Below are 19,971 nucleotides of genomic sequence, written 5' to 3' on the forward strand. Positions count from 1 at the left end.
TGAGTTAGAATTTGTCCATTTTAGTGGTTGAGAGCCTTGGAGGAGCTTGTGTGGCCTTAGTGGCGGACTTTTGAGTCATTGTGCCTATGTGTGGCGGTCTTTTGTGACATTGTGTTGTCTTTGTGGCGGGCTGTTTAGCCAATTGTGTGGCATTTGTGGCGGGTTGTTTAGCCAGATGTTTGGCCTTTTTGGCAGGCTGTTTAGCCAGAGTACCTGTTTAGGCGGTCCTTCGGGACAGATGGTCTTTGTGACGGTCCTTCGGGATAGATAGTCTTTGTGACGGTCCTTCAGGACAGACGGTCTTTATGACGGTCCTTCGGGGACAGATGGTCTTTGTGACGGTCCTTCGGGACAGATGGTCTTTGTGACAGTCCTGTTTAGGACATTTGTTTGGCCTTGGTGGCGGTCCTGTTTAGGACATTTGTTTGGCCTTGGTGGCGGTCCTGTTTAGGACATTTGTTTGGTCTTTGCGGCCCTAGTGGCAGTGAGATGATCCATGTGTGGTCAGGAGGTCTCCTAGTGAGGGGGATATGTGGTTGGTAGGACATTGCGATGTCTTACGCGAGCCACGGGAAGGAAGCCTGGATAGGGATAGGACTCAGACGTATTCAGAATTGTTTGCTCGCGACTCTTGGGGGACTTAGGTTCTCCTAGTACTGCCATATTCAGAGACTTTGTGGCTTGGGAGTATGGTTGGTATATCGACTTCGGATGACGATCCGGGGGGGGCGCTATAGGGTGGCAACCCGAGAGACGAGTATTGGATTTTTCTTATATATTATGGCATGCGGGTTTAGGCCCGATGAGGAGCCAACATTATGGCATGCAGGCTTAGACCTGATGAGGAGCCAATAACAACTCAAGGTTTAGGCCTAAGAGTAAAGGAAAGACCAAAAGTCGAGAGCAAATAATACCTGGATCGTGAGTCTATCGCCTAGAGGTGACTTTCCGGAGATCGGTCGGAGGAGTGCGGGCCGTGGAGACGGACGCACGGGAGTCCTTGGCTAATGGTTGTTCGAGATTCGAGGACGAATCTATGTTGGTGGGGAAGAATTGTAACATCCGCGAACCGAAATCCCGGTTTAGAGATTGCATCGGTCGATGCAGTAGGTGCATCGGTCGATGCAGGTTCAGCTTTCTGCGGTTTCACTTAAGTTAAACGCTGCGTTTTGGGTTAGGAAAAACCCTTAAACTCGAGTTTTGTCTCATTGGGCGTGTTTAGAGGAAAAAGAGTTCTTGGTGTTCTTGAGTGTTCTTGGTGAGTTTTTGGATTGGAAGCTGACCAGCTTTGCCGGACTTATTCTAACTAAGCCAGGAGCTTTAGGGATACCACGACTAGTTCTTACCAATGATAATGCTAAAACCTTACTCGTCATATTAAAAAAGTTTGATGAAGCGACTATTACTACTTCTACGTACTTATCTGGTTGAGAAGTTAGGTCTAAGATGTTCTCGTTCTAGCTACTAGTCAACTGGTCAAAATTATGTAAAAAGCCTGAGACTCGTCCATGGCAAGAAATAATGGGTTGAGATAATACCCGCATGCAAGTTTTTATTTTCCATAAATAAATAAAATTATGCATGGCCGTGATTGTCAATGAGCATTCTAACAAGAAAAATAATTAAAGAATTATACAACTTCAAGAAAATATTAACAAAAAATAAATTTTAAGAAAATTAAATACCATATAAATTTAATAGTGAATATTCAACATATCAGGTAAGAGTTAATTAATTAATATATGTTGGGTGATTTAGATGAATACTCATACTTTCTTAATTGTCAAGAAAAAAAATAATACAACTTTATATTAACCAAAAAAAAAGTACTATAAGTAAATTAACTACGGTAAATTCATGCCCCTGTTTTAACCGTTGAGTATTTTTATCACCGATACAAAATGTGTTGGTCTCTCTCGACTCCGCTCACTCAAACCCTAAAAACACAAAACAATCACAATAACAAAAAGCCAGTCAAACTACTGTAAATCATAAGCCTCGTCCATGGCCAAAAATAATGGGTTGAGGTAATACCGTCACGCATTTTATTATATATCCATAAATTAACTAAAATTTATGTTTTCTAGTGCTTTATCATGAAACTGTCGGGCTTGTCATCAATGAGACTGCTAATTATAATATTTGGGAAATAGAATAATACGCCTTATAAAATCAAGATATATAAATTCAATAACGAAAATTTACATAGATATATTATCTTTTCGATTCAATACAATGTTTTCTTTGATTAGATATGAAGAGGATTTAAAACAAGGCAAATCACACATAAATTTTTAGAGAATATTGTAATCAATCCGAGCAGTAGTTTACAATTAGTTGATAAATTGATAATGATCACTTTAATTAGTAAAACTAACCATATATGTTGTATGCGCTCTAATACTAAGCGTATGGTCCTTCCTGAATTCCAAAAATCAAATTCAGATAAATTGCAGGAATTCTTATAGAAAATGTTATTTTTAGGCAAATTTTACGTATATGCCTGTTTCGCAAAAATCTTATGAATATTTCATTTTCAAACATTTAAAAATGTCTATATTAATATTTTTTTTGTTGAAATACATACTTTATAACAAATATTAAATTCTAAGAACGAATAGAATCGACTAAACGTAAATATAACAAATAACACGCATCTAATATATTTTTGTATCATGAAAATAATAAATTTATAAGATTTTAGATGGAATGACAAAAAATTTAAATGCAACTAAACAAATGACATATTCATAAGATGGAATGACAAAAAATTTAAATGCAACTAAACAAATGACATATTCATAATTAATTTTACATTGAACTATACATAAGTATTCATCTGCTATACATAATACATTCGATGGAAGTCTACGTAATTCAAGTAACATGCTAGCTACTGTAGTGAAATATGGGGAATCAGTGGGGCACTGTTATGGTATGTTATACTAATTCTGGATCTGAAAGTCTAGCTGTCTAATTGTGCTTATATTATATAACATGATTTGAAGGGATTTAAAAAAAAAAAAATTGAATTGTCGTCGTTCTCGCTCATTTGTTTTCTTGTAAGAACGTGGTGGGAATTATTTCTTTATTTGGAAATCATTTTTGTTGTTTCAATAAACTTTAGTAGAAAGAAAGGATGTGGGCAGAAACAGATATGTAGAAGATATCGTACGTAGATAGGGACTATTGGGCATTTTCTTCCCGTGAATTATGTGATCATCCTTTGTAGTATATCTTAGTCGACATGAACCATTGGGCATTTTCCTCGTGTTTAAAACCGAAGTGAGAATTGATATCCATACAATACTCTAAACCCTTTGTAGTAGAAACTAGAAGGTCAAAATTTCACAATGTCTTTGCTCTCCACAACTCAGGTTTTTAGGATGCGTAATACTTGCTTCACAGTGTTTGAGAATAGACGTTATATCGAGGATTTCAATCACTGTTCCGGTCACAAGATTGACATTTTCTTCGGCCGGTCATACTTTTGTAAGATACTTAAATATTCATATGACATACATAAATCAAGTTGAATATGCTACCTCGTTAAAAACATGACTTGTAAATATGGGGAAGTAATTAAGGTATATGGTACGTTATACTATTTCTGGATCTGGAAGTTTATTTAATTTTTCTTATATAACATGACTTGAAGATATTTTTAAAATAAAAGTTGAATTGTCGTTGCTCATTCGTTTTCTAACAATAATTTTTGTTCTTGTATCAATAAAACACAGTACTAAAAAAGGATGTGCGTAGAAGCAGAGATGTTGATAATAATTCTCGCGTGGGTTCAAATCAGATAGAGATATATAGGGACCATTTGGCATTTTCTTCCCGTGAATTATTTGATCGATCCTCCTTTATAGTAGTAATATGTTAGTTGACATGAACCATTGATGAGCAAACATAATAAATTAATCATAAATTTTAAATCTATACTAAATAAAATTAAGAATTATTATCCATCTAGAATTTAAAACAACTAATAGAAATTCGATATCTAGCTAATTAACATTTTATTAAAATATGTTAGTTTTCTATATTATTAAGATTTTTTAGAAAAAAATAAAATTTAAATCTATAAAAAAAACTACGTACAACGTTCCACGTCTCTTATATATAATAAGTATTTAATTTCAAATAGTCAGAACCAAAAAATAAGTTGTGTTGCTCTACTTTTCAGCTTTTGAGCATATACATCTCTTATATCCCGATAGATGGAGATTTATAGGCAAAAGTGAAGAGTTACGTGGTTCTTTGTGAATGTCACTGGAGCAATGAAAGATTATACAATATATAGTAGGCGACACACGTTTTGTCAATAGAAATCTTGATGTATGTATTAGTATATGGAGTTTAATTTCCAGAAAAATATAGACATATGATCTAGCTAATCCATTAATTCTATATAAACCTAAGTAAAGTGTTAACTTCTGCATCGTAATGCATCCATCTCTTATATTCACTGAGGCAAGTTTTACTCCTCTTCTTGATTCTTGTATTAAGAGAGATTTCAAATGGGGGTGGAAAAGATCTGGTTTCATTTTTGGTTATTATTTTTAGAAAGTTCTTTAAAAATGAATAAACCTTCAAGTGGTCTTCTCATCACTCTCATGTTAGCTGCAGCTATCTGCATCCAAGGAGGAAATTATCTGGTTTCATTTTTAGTTATTATTTTTAGCAAGTTCATTTAAAATAATACGAAAAAAACAAATTATGGCCAGAATTTAATAGAGATGTGGAGGATTAGTTCTTACGTTGTTGCACTCAGCCTTATCTCTCAGCTTTTGAAACCTTGCATTCCTCCAATTTACTGATCTGTCATTAGTATATGCTTGTATGTTAGTAAACATGGACCACTACTGACTACTACTGTGCATGTTCCTCGTGCTGGAATTAAACGAAGATAGATATTTCTCTTCTAGCAGCTTGTTTAAATTAACAAAAATACACATTCGTGGAGCCGTTCTTTATATTCAAATGTGATGTTGGTAGTTAGATTCAATGGATTGAGCATCATTTGTCGGATTAGATCAAATCTATATAATAATAACAATTAAAATAGATGGAGATAACAGTTGCGATTTTTCATCGTATCTTTTGGTGAAATAATTTTTTATTATTATTTAAAAATTATTGTTACGGCTGTTCATTGTAAAGTTGTATCTTTTGCCATAAAAAAAATCATGTGGTTGCGTATGTTCATTATCTCTTCTTAGATAACTAACAAATCATTGTTCGCTAACACAAATTTTCTGTTTCATAATGAATTTAAATAATATAAATTTTATTATTTAATATCCAACATCATTTTATAATCTAATCAACTTTAACTATGCAACTTACGGTTGCATTTATTAATCGTAACTCATCGTATAATATGTGTTTTTAAGATTTAATTATTTAATCTTTTATTTTTAGGAACTTTCGTATTTTTATTATAATTAATGGTTGATAATTTTCATTCTACATGAAATTTTTTTTTTTTTTTAATTATATCATCAGAAAATTGTATTTACTTATTATAATCTTTCGTTTGATATTCCTACTTAGGATCACTTCATCATTATAGTTGTTTATTAATATAAATATCAATAAATATGATGATGCTTGTTACTCTTTACTATATTTTTCATAATATATCTTATACTTATAATTTTTATTATGACTTTATATTTAATAAATTTTAACTTAGAGTTGAGTTTTTTTGCCATAAGTTATTATTATTATTAGCCGTAGTTATTATTTTTCTTATTTTGGGGTAATATTTAATTTTATTCTTAGCATATATTTTCAAACTATTTATTACTTTTGAATATATATTTTGTTTTTTAAACCAACAATTAAATAAATTAAAAGATTACTCACAGATTGGTTGCCCAAGCTCGAGCAAGACAATCTGCCCTGACGTTGGACTCACGAGGGATCCTGGTCAAGGTAAAGAAAGGGAAAAAAGATCGTAGCAAGGAGAAATCTTCCAGCAGGTTCGAGAAAGCCGGCCAATCTTCGGGCAGCTCCACCATCGCAATCAATTATGCACAATCCATCTCGAAGGCTTGACAGTCAACCCCCGCCGCAGTCAAAGGTTCCATAGCCCATATTAGAGCTTGTAACTCCGCGTGTAATGGGTTTCGACCACGTCTATGACTTCGTGCTTCCAAAAGAAGCGTCAAATCTTCACCATTACAGTACCACCAACCCATACCCTGGAAAGGGTCTGAACCTTTCCATGAACCATCAACTTGACATCGTGGAATGGGCTCCCTCACCTCCTGAGACGGCGGAGGATGTACATAACTCCCCGGGAAAGATTTGGCCTCCTCCCACAATAGCCTTTCATTATTCGCCTGGTTTATAATATCACTTGGGTCACCCTGTATGCCCTGAAAAACTTTCCTATTCATATCTTTCCAAACTGACCAAAGAATCCAAGGAAGACGGAAAGATATATCCGGAACTCCGGATTGGGTCAATGCCCGCCAAAAATAAAATCTAAACTCGCATAAATAGAGTCATATGGAAATCCTTCAGGATCGAAAGAGATTTGCGATAATTCCCATATACTTCGCGAGTGAGGGCACGCAAAAAGTGTGTGATTTATAGACTCTGCCGTGGAATCACATCGTTTGCATATGATATCACATCGTACCCCCCGATACGCAAGCCGTTCCATCATAGGAAGGGTACCGGAAGCAACCTGCCAAAAGAAATGTTGCACCTTCGGGGGAACCTCAAGTTTCCACGATTGAGCCCGAAGAGCCATACACGTAGGCCCATATTCAACTGCCGTAATTAAATCACGGGCTAACCGACAACCCGATTTCACCGAGTACTTCCCCGATTTGGTAAAGTGCCATATTAAACGATCCGGTTTATAGTATTTGCTCACCGACATGCTCCGAATAATCGGAATATCCACTGGATCAAAAAATTCATGTAAAATGGGTAAATGCCAGTCTGTCGTAAGTGGATTAATTAAGTGATTAACCATCAAACTCGGGAGCAAAAAACGCCCCCAGCCATTAGCTGGTCTAGGTCGGAAATACGGTAACCACGGATCCCGCCAAAAAGAGATAGAGCAGCCAGAACCCACCGCCCACCTCGCTCCTTGTCCCACCAGATCCTTAGTGGAGTAAATGCTCCTCCATGCAAAGGAAGGATTATTTGGTTTTTTTGCCAAAAGAGGATGTTTATTCCTAAAATAACGGCCTCTCATCACCCGAGCCATCAAGTAAGTGGGATGTTGAATTAGACGCCAAAAATGTTTCGTCAACATAGCATCATTAAATTGGTCTAGGGCTCGGAATCCTAGACCCCCTTCGCCCTTGTCTTTACATAATTTATCCCAAGCAACCCAGTGCATACCACGAGCCTTATCGTTAGATTTCCACCAGAAGGTAGAAATAGCACTCGTTAGTTTAGACGTCAGCTCCTGCGGCAGTTTGTAACATGACATAACATGGGTAGGAAGTGCCAATGCCACCGATTTAATCATAACTTCCTTGCCCCCTTTCGATAACAGCTTCGAAGACCAACCATTAACTCGATCATCCAACCGATCCTTCACGTAGCTAAAAAGGTTATTCGAAGCCTAAAGACTTTCAGGAATACCCAGGTAAGAGCCCATACCGCCCTCCTTGGAAATGCCAATAACTGATTTTATCTGAGATCTTGTCTCAGGTAGAACCTTCTTACCGAACATAATTGAAGATTTCTCTAGGTTAAACTCCTGCCCTGAAGATTTACCATAATCACCTATGATATTCATCACTGTCCGACATTCAGACACTTCAGCCTTACAGAAAAAGAGACTATCATCAGCGAATAACAAATGGGAAATAGTGGGGCTATCACGAGCAATTGTGATACCCGTCAACTTCTCCTCTCGTTCAGCCTTTTTAATATTTGCCATCAGCACCTCTGTGCAAAGTATGAACAAATACGGCGACAAAGGATCCCCTTGACGTAACCCCCTCTGTGGAATACTAGAACCCCTAGGTTGGCCATTCATAAGCACTTGATATGACACAGAAGAAACACACCACATAATCCACAAAATCCATCTCCAATCAAATCCTAATTTTACCAAAACTGCCTCTAAGAAATCTCATTCAACCCGATCATAAGCCTTACTCATATCTGTTTTAAAGGCTAGGAACTCCGAATTACACCTTCGATTAGTATTCAGCCCATGAAAAATTTCCTGGGCGACAAGAATATTATTCGTAATGAGACGCCCAAAAACAAATGTCGACTGAGTCTCTAAAACCAAGAGAGGCAGAACCCGACGAAGCCAGAAGCACATAACTTTAGAAATAATTTTGTAACTTACATTACAAAGACTAATCGGCCTAAATTCCGTCATTTGCTGTGGTCCATCCACTTTAGGAATGAGACAAATATTAGTCTCGTTCAAACGAGGATCAAAACTGCCCGTTCGAAAAAACTCTCTTATCAGAGCCACCAAATCCCCTTTTAGGGAAGACCAAAATCACTGAAAAAACAAAGCCGTCATGCCATCAGGGCCCGGAGCCTTCTCTGGATGCATAGCAAATAAGGCCTTGCGGACTTCTACTTCCGTAATATCCCTAGTAAGATTTCTATTTATTCTGTCCGTAATAAGTGGCTGAATTTCTTGAAGCATCTCAGAGATACCCCGACCATCCGACTTCGTGAAAAGATCCTCAAAATATTTAGTAGCAATATGCTCCATACCCGATGGAGTTTCATTCCAGATATTATCCGTATCAAATAATCCAATGATCCTATTTCGCACCCGCCTCTGTTTAGTAGATGCATGAAAATATTGAGTGTTCTTGTCCCCAGCCCTTAGCCAGAATTTCCTACTTTTTTGTTGCCAATAAATTTCCTCATCACGGTATGCCTTTTTTAATTTCCTCTCAATCCCCCGAATTTCGTCCTGAGAAATCGAATCATCCATTTTCGCCGCTTGCAAAGCTACCTTCAAGTTAGAAATAGCCGAGGGACTGTAGGTGACATTATTTTTGCGCCACTAGGAAATCGAATTCCGACATTTCCTGATCTTATCCACAAAACCTGGAGTCCGAAAATTTCTTGATCGATTCTACCCTGACTCGACCGCATCGGTAATACCCTCTCGACCCAGCCAACGCTTATCAAACAGGAACTGTCTATATAATTTTATTATTTATATAATTTTTAAGTTACAATTTAATTTAAAAATTTTTGAAATACTTCCCCCATGGGGATCTGAGTCCTAGTATTTTATAATGATGATGTAACAAACAACAAAAACAAAAAATTAACAGGACAATTTGTGCCTAGAAATAAAAGTAACTGAGATGCTGGTAAATCATTTTATACGTTGATTTACTCATCCTTTTCTATTTGTCTGAAATCTTGTCTTATTCCCTTGAATTATTTGATTATTCTTGTTTTGGTATATAAATTTGTTAACATGGACATTGTGAATGTTCCTCGTGTTAACATGGACATTGTGTATGTTCCTCGTGTTAAAATTCTAAGTTTGAATCGATTACCATAGTCTAATCCCCTCTTTTCAACCCTAACTAAAATTATTTGATCATCCTTGTTTTGCTCTATATAAATTTGTTAATATTGACATTGTGCATGTTCCTCTTGCTGAAAATCTAAGTTTGAATCGATTACCATAGTCTAAACCCCTCCACTATAGTAAAAAGATAGACATTAAGGACCCATCACAAGAAAGATTAGAAAGTGACTGGCTGTGCCGAAAAAAAGCCAAACATTTATATAGCTGACAATTTTACTCAACGCAAATGGTAGTAGTTCATTATATCTTTTTATTGTGCATGCTCCATTTAACTGCATGAGGACTCCTATTAACACCGATACAAAATGTTCTTGTAAAAAGAGCCAGGAGAGAGATTGACGATTGGAGGCTCGAAAGGTAGATGAACGGGCAGAGATTTGGATCTATGTTGCCGCAGCGAGTTGGCGTTTGGAGGCTCAAGAGATAGAATAGCGGCTGAAGTCCCGTGGTGACGGCGGATGGTATTGATGAGGGTACCGGTAGTGTCGTTTGATGGTGGCCATGGAAGAAAGAATCGTGAGGATGAGAAAGAAGAGGAAGAGGAGAGAAGCAAAGCTTTCATAAATGCATAAAATAGAAATATCACCCCTTTGTCCTATATATATATATATAACGCTTAATTTACAGAAAATTTTGAGTTCTAACCTTTTATAAGATTTGCAAAATTAATCATTCACCATTTAAATAAATATTAAAACTTGGATATAACATTTGTAAAAAAATCATGAGCCTAATCAAGAATGTTAACCACAATATTAACTTAATTATAATTTTTTATTGAAAATACCTATACAAAATGAAATTTAATAACACAACTATTTTAAAAAATATATATAACATTGTATCATCTATATTAAAAATCAATGAAACTTATAAATAACAATATAAAATCATAAATATATATATATAAAAAATAAAAAGTTATTCCGTGGTATACCAGTGATTAAATTCTAGTTAAGTTGATTATTCAGTGCAATTACCCATATACAGTACTGTATGTTCTCTCTACGAATTCCCAAATTTCTTTTATTTAATTTTTTTCTGTTGAGAGAAAGAATCAACTTCACAATTGAGACTTTTTTTTGTTGGAAGGGTTATTGTATTTGAATCCTCCAATTCGATTACAAACAAAGTTGTTGTGTTGTATAATTACATCAATCGGTGAAGTGACTTTAGTGTAGTAGCAAATGGTAAGTCCTTAATGCAAAATACACCATCATATCCGGGATTGAGTCCCGCTCCTTACGAATATAGGGATTTGGCCAATTGTAATTTAATGGTTGACAAAAAAAAATTACACCGATAGTTATATCCAAGTAAAGCACATCCTATATTTTTTAGAAATATGAATAAACATCCATTTCAGGAATAATTAAATCGCTCAAGTCGTTAGGTGTCCCTTTGTGAATATGTCACTGGAGCTATATCACACGTCTATGTGGTTAGGGGATGTCTAAGTGTTAATAAATTAGGATACACTTGTAGACCATACATATATAAGGTAGAGTATTCTACATGCATTTTCCTCTCAATTCTTCTGAATGCATGGCATGATTTACTTTTTTTTTTTTTTTTTTCCACTTCTTGATTCTTATCGCTTTCTGGTAATTAAATTGGATTACTAAATTTTGAGTTTTTTTTTCCTAATTTTAGACTGGTTGTGAAATCATGCATGGTCCTTGTTTTCAGTACATTGTTTAAATGAATAAGAAAGAAAATATGAACGGATACAAATATAGTTGAGAATGTTAAACATTCTTTTAACATGAACTCCAAGATCTTAAACATCTATATTAATCACATAATACAATTATAAAGAGGGTTAAAGTAATACCTCCACTCATTGTAAAAATGATATTTCCTTGAATGGTTTCTTCTTTTTCAATGGCTTGGCGATTGGAGGCTCGAAAGGTACGTAGATGAACGGGCAGAGATTTGGATCTATGTTGCCGCAGCGAGTTGGCGTTTGGAGGCCCAAGAGATAGAATAGCGGCTGAAGTCCCGTGGTGACGGCGGATGGTATTGATGAGGGTACCGGTAGTGTCGTTTGATGGTGGCCATGGAAGAAAGAATCGTGAGGATGAGAAAGAAGAGGAAGAGGAGAGAAGCAAAGCTGTCATAAATGCATAAAATAGAAATATCACCCCTTTGTCCAATATATATATATATATATATGACGCTTAATTTACAGAAAATTTTATGTTAACATTTTTGAAAGTACATTTTAAGTTCTAACATTTTATAAGATTTGCAAAATTAATCATTCACCATTTGAATAAATTTTAAAACTTGGATATAACATTTGTAAAAAAAATCATGAGCTGAATCTAGAATGTTAACCACAATATTAACTTAATTACAATTTTTGTATTGAAAATACCTATACAAAATGAAATTTAATAACACAACTTTTTTAAAAATATATATAACATTGTATCATCTATATTAAAAATCAATGAAACTTAATTAATAACAATATAAAATCATAAAAATATATACAAAGTAATTATGTGTATACCAGTGATTAAATCCTAGTTAAGTTGATTATTCAGTGCAATTACCCATATACAGTAGTGTATGTTCTCTCTACGAACTCCCAAATTTCTATTTATTTTTTTCAGTTGAGAGAAAGATTCAACTTCACAATTGAGACTTTTTTGTTGGAAGGGTTATTGTATTTGAATCCTCCAATTCGATTACAAACGGAGTTGTTGTGTTGTATAATTACATCGATCGTTATATCCAAGTAAAGCACATCCTATATTTTTTAGAAATAGGAATAAACATCCATTTCAGGAATAATTAAATCGCTTAAGTCGTTAGGTGTCCCTTTGTGAATATGTCACTGGAGCTATATCACACGTCTATGTGGTTAGGGGATGTCTAAGTGTTAATAAATTAGGATACACTTGTAGACCATACATAAGGTAGAGTGTTCTACATGCATTTTCCTCTCAATTCTTCTGAATGCATGGCATGATTTACTCTTTTTTTTTTTTTTTTTTCCACTTCTTGATTCTTATCGCTTTCTGGTAATTAAATTAGATTACTAAGTTTTGAGTTTTTTTTTTCCTAATTTTAGACTGGTTGTGAAATCAGGCATTGTCCTTGTTTTCAGTACATTGTTTAAATGAATAAGAAAGAAAAATATGAACGGATACAAAGATAGTTGAGAATCATTCCTATCTCTCACTCTTTGAAATCTTGTCTTTTTCCCTTAAATTATTTGATCTATTTTGATAAAGCCTATAAACTCTCTTTCTTCATATTGTTTTTTTTTTACCATGGACCATTGTGCATTTTCCTCGTGCTTAAATCGAAGTTCGAATCGATAACCAAAGAGTCTAAGATAACCGGAGTAGTCGTGTTTAATTACAGTGAACTTAATTCTGATAAACTTACTAACCATATTTAATTAGTGCTCTCTAATATTAGGCTTAAATATGGTGGTCCTTAATAACTTTTTTGTTGGAAGGTTATATCTTTTTAATTCTCAAATTCGACTACAAAAGGAGTTGTTGTTTTGTTTAATTGCAGGCATCTTTTATATATGTAAAAAAACTCTTGGAAACAAAAAGAAAACAAAAATACAGAGTCAATTTTTTTTTTTAGACAAAGAAAAAACCATGTTATGACTTAAGAGACTTACGAAATAAAAAACATGTTATGACTTACGAATTAAAAACATGTTATGACTTACAAATTAAACGTCACGATGGGATAATATTCAATTTAGGAATAAAACGCACAAGTGATTACGTACGTGTTGTCCGCAGCGTTGGATCAAGAAGTCTACTACTGGAAGATTATGCATATATTGGCAAGTTTTACGATCTGCCCTTTTCTTCCATCTCTTGATTCATATCGCTTTCTGATTATACAAAAACTGAATTTTCATTATAGCGAATTTCTTTAGTAGTGAACTATCATCACATATTTATTATTTTGTCAGGAAAAAGTGGAGATAATTTTGATTCATGATTTAGCAGCTTGTTCAAATTACCAAAAATACACATTCTTTGGTTATCCGTGGAGCCGTTTGTCATATTCAAATGTGACGTTGGTACTTAGATTCGATGATGATGTAATAAATAACAAAAGAAAATAAAAAGAAAATTAGCAGGCCAACTTGTGTCTAGAGATGTTGGTAATCATTCTATACGTTGAATCACTCATCCTCTGAAATATTGTCTTCTTCCCGTGAATTATTTGATCATCCTTGTTTTGCTATATAAATTTGTTAGCATGGACATTGTGCATGTTCCTCGTGTTGAAATTCTAATTTTGAATCGATTACCATAGTCTAATCCCTTCTTTTCAACCCTCACTATAGTAGAAGGACCCATCACAAAAATGATCAGAATGTGACAGTGCCGAAAAAAGCCAAGCATTTATAGCTGACAATTTTAGGTTTTACTCAACCACATGGTAGTTTGTTATCTCTTTTTTACTGCCATGCTCGATTTAACTGCATGAGAATTCCTATAAATACCGATACAAAATGTTCTTGTGTTCCACAACTCAAACCCCTCAGAAAAGTAAACATTAAATCTTTAAAAACACAAAACCATCAAAATGAATAAACCTTCAGTGGTCTCTTTTCTCATCACTCTCCTGTTAGCTGCAGCTGTCTGCATCCAAGCAGGCGAACCGGTGAAGGTAACTGTTGAAACTGATCTTAAAATCGATCAACAATACTACATCCAGCCAGTCAATACCAACTTCCCCGGAGGTGGTCTTGTCCCAGCCCCCCCTACACTAGGTTCCTTATGTCCACTTGGCATTGTCCAAACAGCCATTACGTTCATACCAGGCGTACCAGTTACCTTCTCATTTACAAACTCAACCACGAAAACAACCATTTCTACAGATGATTATGTAAATATTGAGTTTAAGTCCAAATTCTGGCTCTGCGATAAGCTTTCCAAGTTTTGGAAAGTCGATGAATCCTCATCAGCTACCGAAGAGCCTTCCATTCTCGTTGGTGGTACAAAGCAGGAACAGAATAGCTGGTTCAAGATTGAGAAAGCCGGAGCAAACACCTACAAGCTGACCAGCGTTTCTGGACCTATTGGAACTAAGCTAGGAGCTTTTGGGGTACCACAACTAGTTCTCACCAATGATAAGGCTAAAACCTTACTCGTCAAATTCAAAAAGGTTGATGAAGCGACTATTACTACTTCTACTTCTCTGGTTGAGAAGTTAGGTCTAAGAATGTTCCCGTTCTAGCTACTAGTCAACTGGTCAAAATCATGTAAAAAAAAAGCCTGAGACTCGTCCATGGCAAGAAATAATGGGTTGAGATAATACCCGCATGCATGTTTTTATTTTCCATAAATAAAATAAAATTACCCATTATAGTGCTTTATTATTTATGCATGGTCGCGCTTGTCAATGAGACTGTTAATTATAATATTTGAAAATAGAATAATATATCTTAAAAATTCTCTATATAATAAAATAGAAGTACACGACATTTTTTTAGATTATATAATAGATATATTTATGATTTTTTGGTTATAAACTTGTGATATAGGTGTCTCATAATATATGGGTTAGTCTGATTTTTGGTAAGTAAGGATAGTATGTATTTAGTTAATTATAGTAACATATAAATCAATTATAGGTAATATTTAAAAGTAAGGAAATCTCTCAACCTAATTAAAACAAAAATATGTGATTCTTCTTTCACATTTATTTTATTTTATATTTAAATTATTTTAATTTTTTATCTAATATATTTAGTTAATAAAATTTATGATTTTTTCTGCATATGATGTAATTTAAATTTTTTTAAATAGACATATATTGCGCAACTGATGAATAAAAAAAATATACAAAATGTCCTACATCACCTAAGAAAATTAGGCAAAGATTCAAAGTCATATTAATAAAAAAAAGACCAAAATGATTCTGAATACGAATGAGCAGAAACCTTGATTTATCAGGCATTGAAATTAAAAAATTTATGCATTTTCTTATTGTTCTTTATTTTAAAGAATTTCAACTTTTAATAACTTTAAAAATTCAAATGTATAACTTTTTCAAATTTTAAAGATTATTAATATTTCAATTATTAAAACATTTATCTTTTTATAAAATATTTAAGATATGAATAATATTTAAACATTACAAGAAGGTAAAATATTATAAGTATTTCAATTTCTAAAACAATAAAATTTTTTCAAAATTTTTAAATTTTAATAATATATACGTATTAAAATATTACATGACAGATTATATGGCAGGACATGTTTGAGTTGATATTAATAGAAAATTAAAATGTCATTAATTCGGTGCTACACGGGTAAAATATCATCTCGTTATTTTGTGAATTTCTTAAAAACTTTAAAGATTGTTGATATTTCAATTATTAAAACATTTAATTTTTATAACTGTTTAAGATATTAATAATATTTAAACTTTATAAGAAATTCAAATATTATAAGAAGTTCAATTTCTAAAAAAAGAAACTTTATTAAAACATTTAAAAATTTTAAAATATATTTAGATTTTTATGAAGTTTTTTCTGCAGTGTACAACGAATTAAAATATCACACGACGGGTTATATGGCTAGACATGTTTGAGTAGATATTAATAGAAACTTAAAATATCATTAATTCGATGCTACATGGATAAAATATCATCTCATTATTTTGTTAACAATATGAATATTAGATTAATAGACATATCTAACTAAATCGATTAATTAATATTGTAACAAAATAATTAATATGCGGTATAGTGTAGGTTAAGTCATATAATTAACAATCAAAATAAAATATATATAATTTTAAAACCTAAACTAATCAAATAAAATTAACAAACATAAATTAATATTTGTATCAAATAACTTAAACTACAGTGTACTGCGGGTCAAAATCTAGATCTACTAGAATAGATCTTACAAAATAGATGTTATTTTCAACATATGATTTCATGGCATAGTGTTTGAGCAAAAAAAAACTAAAACAAATAAAAGAATCATATATATAACATTTTAAATAAAAATTACAAAATAAATAAAATAAATGTTAACCCGTGCTAGGTCCAATTCTAGTCAAGATATATTTCAATAACAAAAATTTACATAGATATATTATCTGCTAGTTCGATTCAATACAATGTTTCTTTGATTAGATATGAAGAGGATTTAAAACAAGGCAAATAACACATAAATTTTTAGAGAATCTTGTAATCAATCCGAGCAGTAGTTTACTATTAGTTGATAAAATGATAATAATCACTTTAATTAGTAAAACTAGCCATATATATTGTATGCGCTCTAATACTATGCGTATGGTCTTTCGTGAATTCCAAAAATCAAATTCCGATAGATTGAAGAAATTCTTAGAGGGGGTATTGAACTTAACATTTTAAAGAGTTTTAAAGTATTCTTAAAATCCTTTGTTATTAAAATAATTCAAAATTTCTTGTTATTCAATCAATAGTTTATAAATCCAACTTTAAATCTCTTGTTATTCAAAATATCACAATTTTTTTTAGAATGCTACTTTGAATGATTCTAAGAGACTTTTTTTTCTTTTTAGTTGAAAAGTACTCCTCTCAAAATCGTACCCTTTGAAGTAGAATTTTAAAGGATTTCAATTAAAAACAAAAACAAACAAATGAGCAGTCAACGCTTTTTGTTTATAATCTTTCAACAATTCATGTTTGCTTCTCGCTCCCTCTCACGTTTGATTCTCTCTCTCTCTCTCTCACGTTTGCTTCTCTCTCTCTCCCTACTCTGTTTTTGTTCTTGTCTAGAGAGAACCATTGATATATCAGATCACATGTTGTTTGCTTCTCTCTCTCATCGTAACGTGTTGTTTCTCACGATGCATAGGTTTTTTTTTGGTAAAATATTTCAAAATCACACAAAGTTTAGTAAGAAAATCTCATAGAATCTCATAGAATTACATCTCATTTTCTAAAAAAAAAAAAAAAAAAAAAAAAAAAATCTAAAACACAATCAAATCTCCTAAACATCTCCTCCTAAAATTCTCAAATATTAAAATCTTACCAAATCCTTTAAAATATAACATGAATACCCCCCTCTTATAGAAAATGCAAATTTTAGGCAAATTTTACTTATATGCCTGTTTTGCTAAAATCTTATGAATTTGTCATTTTCAAAAATTAAAAAATGTCTATATTAATGATTTTTTTTTTTTTGCTGAAATACATACTTTATAACAAATACTAAATCTTAAGAACAAATAGAATCGACCAAACATAAATATAACAAATAATATGCATCTAATGTATTTTTGTAGCATGAAAATAATAAATTTATAAGATTCTAGATGAAATGATAAAAAATTTAAATGCAACCAAAAAAATGACATATGCGTACTTAATTTTACATTTAACTATACATAAGTATTCATGATCTGCTATACATAATACATCCGATGGAAGTCTATGTAATTCAAGTAACTGTTATGGTATGTTATATTAATTATGGATGTGAAAGTCTAGCTATCTAATTGTGCTTATATTATATAACATGATTTGAAGGGATTAAAAAAAAAAATTGAATTGTCGTCGCTCTCGCTCATTTGTTTTCTTGTAAGAACGTGGTGGGAATTATTTCTTTATTTGGAAATCATTTTTGTTGTTTCAATAAACTGTAGTAGAAAGAAAGGATGTGGGCAGAAACAGATATGTAGAAGATATCGTACGTTGATAGGGACTATTGGGCATTTTCTTCCCGTGAATTATTTGATCATCCTTTGTAGTATATCTTAGTCGACATGAACCATTAGGCATTTTCCACGTGTTTAAAACCGAAGTGAGAATTGATATCCATACAATACTCTAAACCCTTTGTAGTACAAACTAGAAGGTCAAAATTTCACAATGTCTTTGCTCTCCACAACTCAGATTTTTAGGATGCATTCCAACTTTTATTTGTTTTCTAAATAAAAATCAGTAAATAATTTGATAAAGCATAAAACTTTATGCTATTGACGCTTGGGAAAGGATCATACACAATACTCTGGTCTATGGTCTGGTGTGTACGGATCTAGGCGTAGAACTTTTCAGTCGTTCAAAGATAAAAAAAACTTATACTATTGAACTCTCTTGCGTTGATTATGCGTGGTTTTGTAAAACGACCAAATCCGGATTACCAATCCTTGGACAGGTTCCACAGAAAACGATTTCACCTGAACTCCATAATTCCGAAAAGACAACCGACGTAAAAATCGCTCTTTACAAACATTTCCACCAATATACGCCAGTCCAACTAACCCATGCTCCGCATCCACAAAACACAGTCATACAAACGTACTTCAACTCCCCTAGCATGCATCAGAGTCATTCGACATCCTACCGGCAAAACCACTTGACTCCACCTTCTGAGTAAGCTTTGCTTATTCACGTATCACCAAACACCACCTCATCTAGTTATTTAGTGACACAACCAATCACTCCTAATGACCGAGTAACAAGACAGGTGGAATGGAATACTTTATTCTGTCCAGCCACAGAAACACTTCTCCGATGAACCCATCAATTCACCGTCTTAGCTTTAATCCAGCACTCATGAGCTTTAACTTGGTTCTACAACCACCATGACCTTGCTCCCTAAGCTTACAGAGGTTTCAGCTCAAACCGAGCTCGTTGGTTACACCAACAACACAACTTAACACAAATCAAGACATGAAACCTCCACATCAACACTCGAATGAAACACAAACTAACAGTTCAAATCGCAACTCCACCGTTGGATAAGGAGCAGACTTCACGAGTCTCTCCACCAAATTTTGTCTCGATCAGACTTATTTTGGACCTCCAAGGGACGCCAAGAAAGAACCATCTCGGAACAGTTTCTAGGGTTCATACTTAACCCAGATTTCACAGTTTCCAGCAATTACTTGGCCAGGAAGCAACACACATAACTCCTTGAGGTTAACTCCTAATGAACCTCTGTCAACTTCTATAGAATCTTGGCTTGTTGCAGATCACGCCGGTAAGCATATCTTGTGCCGGAAAGCCGAAGGACCCTCTGTAGAAAGAACCTGCAAAGTACCTCCAAAGAACCTACTGGACTTGGTAAGCTTCTATTGAAAGAACCTAATGAACCTCTGTCATTTCCGGCGCCGGGAAGCCTCCAAAGTCGGCTCCTCCACAATGCCTTTATTTCCAACCTTTCGTTCACTTTCTTTCTCCTTTTCATCTCTATTTTTTCCGACTTTGTTCTCCCACCATTAATGAATCTTCCCACAGCCATAACATGACTAAACAGACCCACAAGAGGCTTCCCCACCTCGTTGTGTCTCGCTCTCTCTCTCTTCTCAGATCAGACGCATATAGCCTCATTCATTATTTATTTGGAATCATCAGTTTAGTCCTACCGTGGCTGAGTTTCCAGGAAAGAAGACCCCTAATTTCAAAAACAGGA

General features: G+C 33.7%; 1 long non-coding RNA gene and 1 pseudogene across 3 annotated transcripts; one reads left to right on the plus strand and one right to left on the minus strand.

The window, feature by feature from the left end:
• Positions 1 to 4,315: 4,315 nt before the first annotated feature.
• On the minus strand, positions 4,316 to 11,817 carry LOC147941193 (uncharacterized). 2 transcript variants are annotated; one of them, XR_015561869.1, is made up of 3 exons: positions 11,397 to 11,784; positions 4,764 to 4,824; positions 4,316 to 4,636 (listed from the first exon to the last, which is right to left on the minus strand). It is a non-coding gene; the product is annotated as an uncharacterized LOC147941193 (long non-coding RNA). The 2 variants fall into 2 exon arrangements; XR_015561870.1 differs by lacking the exons at positions 4,316 to 4,636; positions 4,764 to 4,824 and adding an exon at positions 9,681 to 9,997 and having other exon boundaries at positions 11,397 to 11,817.
• A 2,253-nt stretch (positions 11,818 to 14,070) lies between these two features.
• Positions 14,071 to 14,917, plus strand: LOC104700951 (kunitz trypsin inhibitor 2 pseudogene; annotated as a pseudogene). The gene has a single exon (XR_015560699.1). The product of XR_015560699.1 is annotated as a kunitz trypsin inhibitor 2 pseudogene (transcript).
• Positions 14,918 to 19,971: the final 5,054 nt, after the last annotated feature.

The sequence above is a fragment of the Camelina sativa genome, chromosome 7 (assembly GCF_030686135.1).
Source record: "Camelina sativa cultivar CO46 ecotype springtype chromosome 7, ASM3068613v1".
NCBI classification, from domain to species: domain Eukaryota; kingdom Viridiplantae; phylum Streptophyta; class Magnoliopsida; order Brassicales; family Brassicaceae; genus Camelina; species Camelina sativa.